Source organism: Mandrillus leucophaeus, unplaced genomic scaffold (genome assembly GCF_000951045.1).
Source record: "Mandrillus leucophaeus isolate KB7577 unplaced genomic scaffold, Mleu.le_1.0 Scaffold594, whole genome shotgun sequence".
Taxonomy (NCBI): Eukaryota; Metazoa; Chordata; class Mammalia; order Primates; family Cercopithecidae; genus Mandrillus; species Mandrillus leucophaeus.
The window spans coordinates 924,711-932,324 of NW_012106408.1; the positions used below are offsets into that span (position 1 = coordinate 924,711).

General features: G+C 37.3%; 1 pseudogene; it reads left to right on the top strand.

The window, feature by feature from the left end:
* Positions 1-2,225: 2,225 nt before the first annotated feature.
* LOC105553403 lies at positions 2,226-3,591 on the top strand (annotated as a pseudogene).
* The last annotated feature ends 4,023 nt before the right edge of the window (positions 3,592-7,614 follow it).

A 7,614-nucleotide genomic window follows, 5' to 3' on the forward strand; every position in this document is an offset into this window, starting at 1 on the left:
AGAATTCAGTTACTGCAATACATCTGATTCATATTCTTGATTTTCAGTTTTGTTACTATTATGATAGATTTTAAAATAGAAGATTTTTAAAAATCATACAAGTGAGTCATACATGAACTAACCCAGTGGAAATGAAGCTTTTGGTATAAGTTGTGTTCCGTTGTTGATATTGGATGTGAAATAAAACATAATTACATTTTTCCAAATGATTTTCTCTCACATTTGGAATTCATCTGTGGAAATAAAGATTTCTATGCAGCCATAGAAGACCTTGAGAAAAACATCGAGAAACTACAAAAGACTAAATTGACTACATTTTAACAACCTACACCCAGCAAAAGCCTAGGGAAGCCTGAAACTCTACTCTCACGGAATGGAGATAGCACTCAGATCATCAAGTTTGTGAATAATTGATGGATTGGTGTAGAAATAATTAAAGCCTCTTCCTAACCTGAGGTGAGTGGGAAGAAAAATCTCCATTATAGCATTTTCTATCTTCTTCTATCAGGGTCATGACATTATTAGAATTTCCATATACTGAAACAGATAGATAATGAGTTCTATTTGTTCTAAAGCTGAATCTGTTTTAACAAGGTTTACTTTTAGACTGTATTTTTGTTTGACACTTATTCAGTATATATATACTTCTTATGAAATATTTCAGTAACTTTGATCACATGAGAGTATTATCTCAATACAATTTATTTTGTTCATTTGGATACCATGTATTGTCTATTCTGTGTGAGGCATGTTAGATATAAGGAAATACAAAGTAAATTCCTGCTCTCTATGATTTAACTGTCAAGAAGGGAAAATTGTGCAAATCCTCAATTGTGTAAATCAATCATAATTGAATAATAGAAATACATAGGGATACATGAAATTTTTAGTTATTCTGGGAAAGGGAATAAATAACTGCCTAAGAATAGAGAAAAGCTCAGTGAGTAGTTGACATTTGAGGTGAGTTTTTGAAGGTTAAATAGGAGTTTTCAGAAGAAGAAGTCTTCTTCTGAAAGGGTGTTCCAAACTGACTATATGGAAGCAATAGAGATATAAAGGATATGGCCCATTTATTATTTAGGGTAAATGCTGAGTGCTGTTACAAGAAGGTTTAGAAATGCGGCCAGGCACAGTGGCTCATGCCTGTAATTCTAACACTTTGGGAGGCTGAGGCAGGAGAATTGCTAGAGCTCAGGAGTTCAAGACCAGCTTGGGCAACAAAGGGAAACCCCATCTCCACAAAATTAGCCAAGCACGGTGGTACATGCCTGTAGTTCCAGCTACTTGGGAGGCTCAGGTGGAAGGATGGCTTAAGCCTGGGAGGCAGAGGTTGCAGTGAGCCAAGATCATGCCACTTCACTCCAGCCCGGGTGGCAGAGCCAGACCCTGTCTCCGAAAATAAATCAATCAATCAATTAAAATGAATTTAAAAATTTAAAATTTAAAAATTTAAAAAATAGATATGCATATAAGTAAAAACAGAAATTCACTTCTCACATAAAATGGTGGCTTTTTTCCACTCAATGATTTGGAATTAGGCTCCTTTTTTCGTGGGTTTTTCTGTGTCTCATGGTATGGTTGCTTTCCACATCTGCCCGACAGAAGGGGCAAGATATCTTTAAAGGGTCATATCTACTAGCCCAGAAATGGCACGCTAAACACCTATTTATATTCCACCAGCCAGAACTCAGTCATATGGCCACGATTACTCACACAGAGTAGACAATACATGGTTTACAAATGAACATAGTAAGTTGTACTGAGACACAGTCTCTTGTGACCAAAGTTACTGAAATGTTTTTGTAGGAATGAAATATATATTGAGTAAGTGTCAAACAAAAAAATGCAGTCTAAAAGTAAACTTCTAGGGGAGGCTGCGAACTATAATGTAGCTTAACTACTGTGAAAAAAAAAAAACCTCTTGGTGATTTTTCACAGTAATCTTTCCTTCTTGCTTATGTCACTACAGTGAAAGTTGTCAAACAGGCTTTGTTGTTTGCAGTCATTTAAGGATCAGCTTTTTGTTTCCATATGATGCTTCAACAATATCCTAGGACCTCAAAGCTTCTGCATGATCCTCTACAGTGGCCAGAAGACAAAGAGAGAGAGAATTATTTGAGGGACCAGGCCTGAAAGTTGTAGACAACCCCTCCAATCACATCCTGTGAGCAGAACTTAGTCATATGACTCCATTAGCCTCTGTTTTCCCCAGCTCCAGCTCCAAGATGGGGAAATCCTTCACCAACTTCATGTGCAAGAAGGACTTTCATCCCACCTCCAAATCTAATATCAAAAAATATAGATGACAGAATAGAAAATATCATATGGTAAGAAGAAACAAGAAGAATTAATGCAACAATATCTTAAGAACAAGAATCATATGATAATAGCTTGGTGATGGGATATGAATGTGTAAAGAATGGCCTTAATTTCATGTATGAAGCCCCACCAGGAGTTAAAAAAGTAAAGTAGACAAAGAGAAAGAAGAAACAGAGGAGAGACTGAATACAAACTTGAATGGCAGAAAGGAGCCCCACAAGAAAAATATGCCAAAGATGACATGCACATCAGAGATCAACCCTTTGGTATTCAGTTTTGAAATGTGAGGGGCATTAAATGTTACAAATGGGGTCATGTCAACACAGATCAAGAATATCCTTAGTTGGGTCTTTCTGGAATCAATGCAAGTTCAGTTCCCAGTGATGGCTCAGGTCATCAATGCACACCTCGGAGCCAATGGAGGAAATGAGAAACAGTGGATTTGCCCTGAAATGAAATGTGCTGTGGAGAAACTTGACCACAAATGATCCATCACAGGAGTTTGCTGTAAGTCGGGCTGAAGAAGATCCAGAAGTTGAATTTTTAAAGTTATTAACAACCAAACAAAAACAGAAACTTCTCAGGAAATGAGATAAACTGGAGAAGAACAAAGAAAAAGAAAAGAGATAGAAAAAAGAAAAAGTTTCAGAAGAGCAGAAGTACACACAAAAAACATAAAAACAAGTCCTCTTCTTTCTCATCCTCCTCTTCCTCCTACTCCTCCTCTTCTCCTACTGAAACTTCAGAAAGCAGTAGAGTGAGAGTGACTACTAAAGAAAAAAATATATTGAAAAGAAGAAATAAAGAAAAACAAGAGCTCAGGGCATAACAACAGTGATTCTGAAGAGCAGGACAAGCCTGAAAAGAGAAAACTTTGTGAAGAAGTTTCTAGCAGTTATCTTAACCGGAAAAAAAGCCAAAGAAAGGCCTGAGTTCTTAAAACACGAGAGTTCTAGAGAGAATAGCAAACGAAGCCATTCTGATTCTGACAGAAAGTCCAGAAGCCATAATCAAAGCCCAGAGAAGAGAAGCTCTGAAAGAAAGGAGGGGAGCAGCAGAAACCATAGCAGAGAAGAGAGGAGCGGGGGAAGCCAAGGCAGAAGTTCTGTAGCTATAAGCAAAGAGAGATAAGAAAACAGCCACAATCAAGTCCCAGTGAAGAGTGTAGTAGAAGAACTGACACCAGAAGCCATGGCACAGATGTATACAGAGAAGAAAAAATGTACACAGTATCCAGGAGATATGCATACTAAAGTGACACAAAGAGAATGAAGCAGAATGAGAGACTAAAGAGAGACTCTACATGATGATTATCTGGGGATAAAAATATCTCCACTTTTTAATGAATACTTTTATCATGGGGTAAATGATGTACTATTGTCTTTCTAATTAATAAAGCTCTATTTTTCTTAAAAAAAGAAAAGAAGCTGGAAAGTAATGTCTAGTTGTTTGCAAATTAAAATAGATATTTGTGTACAAGCCAGTCTTTGACTTTTATTTTCCACACATGGAACACCCTTACCACTTCCATAAAAGAGACAGCCAATGTCTCATCCAGTCTCTGCCTCTAGCTCAGAGTCTAGAACCTTTAGGAGATATGCAGTCCTCAAGCACAAATGCCATGTCTGGTAGTGCTACATGAACTATAAGTTGTGTTTATTTGATCCGCTTTTTCACCAAAAAGTATATGTATGTTATATATATACACAGAGTAGATCAGAGCAGAATAACAACTATAACCATGCCCATTTGAAGAATGGCAGAATGGAAGTAGTCATTTGGCTGTAGTGACTATGAAATCCTGTTGGGCCAGCTTGGTGAATGAAGGTTATTGTCCTGACACTTGGTAGAGTTTCCAAATTAGACACTGACTCTGTTTTCTGGCAGTAACCCTTCATTTCCCATTAGTCTCCACTGGGGATGTTGCCATCCTTTGGGAATGCTCAGCCTTTACAGTTCATTTACTTCTGGAGAAAGCTTGATGAACTGAAATGTGTTTAATAGCTTGAACATTCAAAGGTTTTTTTTTTTTTTTTCTTTGACATTGTCTCATTGGCAACAGAAGTCCCTCAAAACTTTAGTGGGTTTCTGATTTACTTGCTTCAAGTCACTTTCATATGACACTTTAAGTAACCACACTTTAAGTATTTTCCTAGACCTAGTTTTATCTCTGCTTGCTCATCCTCAAACCTCTTCTCTCAACTTGATAGGGTATCATGACGACAGCCGGATAGACCTGCATGGAAACGTACCTTTAATTTGACTTTCTAAAATATGGCTGAGTAAATCACTTCAACTGAAAAGTCTCAGTATTCACTGTTCAAAGTCATTTTCTCAGTCTCATCTTTTATGTCTCTTATTTTGGAGTTCAGAATCAATTGGCTTTCCCACCTTAGAAAAGCCTCTAAATTCCTCCTGTTCCTTTTTTGCTGCAAATAAACCACTTATTTCTTGCGATTTCTTTCTTGCAATGCCTTTCCAAACTCATCCAATAGCAACCTATACTCATGAGTAATGTTCTGCTTTTCAACCTCTTTTCATAGTTATTTGTGTATGCTTGTGGTCTGCCTTTCCAGTTATCATATTTTGTTTTTACCAAATATTTTGCCATAGTAAAGAATGGATCTCAACTGTCAGTCTTTTATATCTGCTTCTTTGCAACTCTTTGCCCAACCACTCAGCCAATGACACATTCTTTAGGTTTTATTGCAGCAACAACACCTCTCGATATCTCTGTTAATCTGGCAGGCTAAAAGTTATTAGAATTAACAATAAAATCTCAATGGATTATCACACACATACAAGACATCATTCTTGTTTACATCACAGTACAGTGGAAATTGAGGGTGGGGAGCTGCTTCCTATAATAATTTAGGGATCCAAATGCCTGTGATATCATGGCTCTATCATCTCTCAGAGGCTCAGAATCCTCCATTGTATTGTTCACATCTGGCCTGCAGATATTGTATTGTTCACATCTGGCTGCCAGGAAAGAAAAGGAGTGTGGAGAAGTAAGTCGAGCTTTAATGACTAGGCATGGAAATGGCACATATCACATCTGTGTATGTTCTGCTACCCAGCACTCAGAAACATAGCCCCACTTAATACAGAGGATTAGATCATACAGTGTAAATGGGTATATGGAGAAAGATTACACAGATATTGTTTACAGTTGACAAGTTTCTGCCACAACAAAAAACAAAATGGATTTGTGGTGAGCAACTGGCAATGTCTGCATTAGCTCATTTCCAGGATGCTGTACTACTTAGAAATTGAGCCTTGTAGGTTTTGCACCAATGGAGTTACTACTATAATTCAGATCCATCAGCTGTGCTCGAGAGTGGAAGGAGATTAAAAAAAAAAAAAGTCAAGCCATTGAAAGCCTTTTTTGTCATGGTAGAGAATTTGCTTTCCATTCTATAGTAACAGAATGTTTTTGAGATCTCTTTTGTTCACAATAGAATGACGCAATCAAATTTTCATTATTAAGCTACAGCTCATATCCTTTGCCCATTTTTTGATGAAGCTGTTTGATTTTTTCTTGTAAATTTGTTTAAATTCTTTGTAGATTCTGGATATTAGCCCTTTCTCAGATGGGTAGATTGCAAAAATTTTCTCCCATTCTGTAGGTTGCCTGTTCACTCTGATGGTAGTTTCTTTTGCAGTGCCGAAGCTCTTTAGTTTACTTAAATCCTATTTGTCAATTTTAGCTTTTATTGCCATTACATTTGGTGTTTTAGACATTAAGTCCTTGTCCATGCCTATGTCCTGAATGGTATTGCCTAGGTTTTCTTCTAGGGTTTTATGGTTTTAGGTCCGACATTTAAGTCTTTAATCCATCTTGAATTAATTTTTGTATAAGGTGTAAGGAAGGGATCCAGTTTCAGCTTTCCACACATGGCTAGCCAGTTTTCCCAGCACCATTTATTAAATAGGGAATCCTTTCCCCATTTCCTGTTTTTGTCAGGTTTGTCAAAGATCAGATGGCTGTAGATGTGTGGTATTATTTCTGAGGGCACTGTTCTGTTCCATTGGTCTATATCTCTGTTTTGGTAGCAGTACCATGCTGTTTTGGATACTGTAGCCTTGTAGCATAGTTTGAAGTCAGGTAGTGGGAAAGATATGAACAGACACTTCTCAAAAGAAGACATTTATGCAGCCAACAAACACATGAAAAAATGCTCATCATCACTGGCCATCAGAGAACTACAAATCAAAACCACAATGAGATACCATCTCACACCAGTTAGAATGGCGATCATTAAAAAGTCAGGAAACAACAGGTGCTGGAGAGGATGTGGAGAAACAGGAACACTTTTACACTGTTGGTGGGTGTGTAAACTAGTTCAACCACTGTGGAAGACAGTGTGGCGATTCTTCAAGGATGTGGAACTAGAAATACCATTTGACCCAGCTATCCCATTACTGAGTATATACCCAAAGGATTATAAATCATGCTGCTATAAAGACACATGCACACGTATGTTTATTGTGGCACTATTCACGATAGCAAAGACTTGGAACCAACCCAAATGTCCATCAATGATAGACTAGATAAAGAAAATGTGGCATATATACACCATAGAATACTATGCAGCCATAAAAAAGGATGAGTTCATGTCCTTTATAGGGACATGGATGAAGCTGGAAACCATCATTCTGAGCAAGCTGTCACAAGGACAGAAAACCAAACACCGCATGTTCTCACTTACAGGTGGGAATTGAACAATGAGAACACTTGGACACAGGAAAGAGAATGTCACACACCGGGGCCTGTCATGGGGTGGGGGAAGCGGGGAGGGCTAGCGTTAGGAGATATACCTAATGTAAATGACGAGTTGATGGGTGCAGCACACCAACATGGCACATGTATACATACGTAACAAACCTGCACGTTGTGCACATGTACCCTAGAACTTAGAGCATAATAATAATAATAATAATAATAAAACAGCTATATATGAAAAAATAAAATAAAATAAACTACAGCTCTAGAAATGTAAGAGAAAGAAGGAAACTAACATTAATTGGACATTATGTAGTGCCAAAAATTACCTAGGTTTTATTTCATTTAACTCCAGCAGCAACGTTATAAATTAGATAATTTTATTGTGTCCCATTTTGACTAGTGAGGAAAGTTCATAAAGCTTTATCTTTTATCTCACAATAAGTTTCAAAGCTGATATGCCAACTGAGAAATATCTGACTCCAGAATCCATGTTTTTTTCAATAGATAAGCAGATTAATTAGAGGTGATACTAGAAACATAAAAGCCTTTTAAAATTGTTTCAGCAT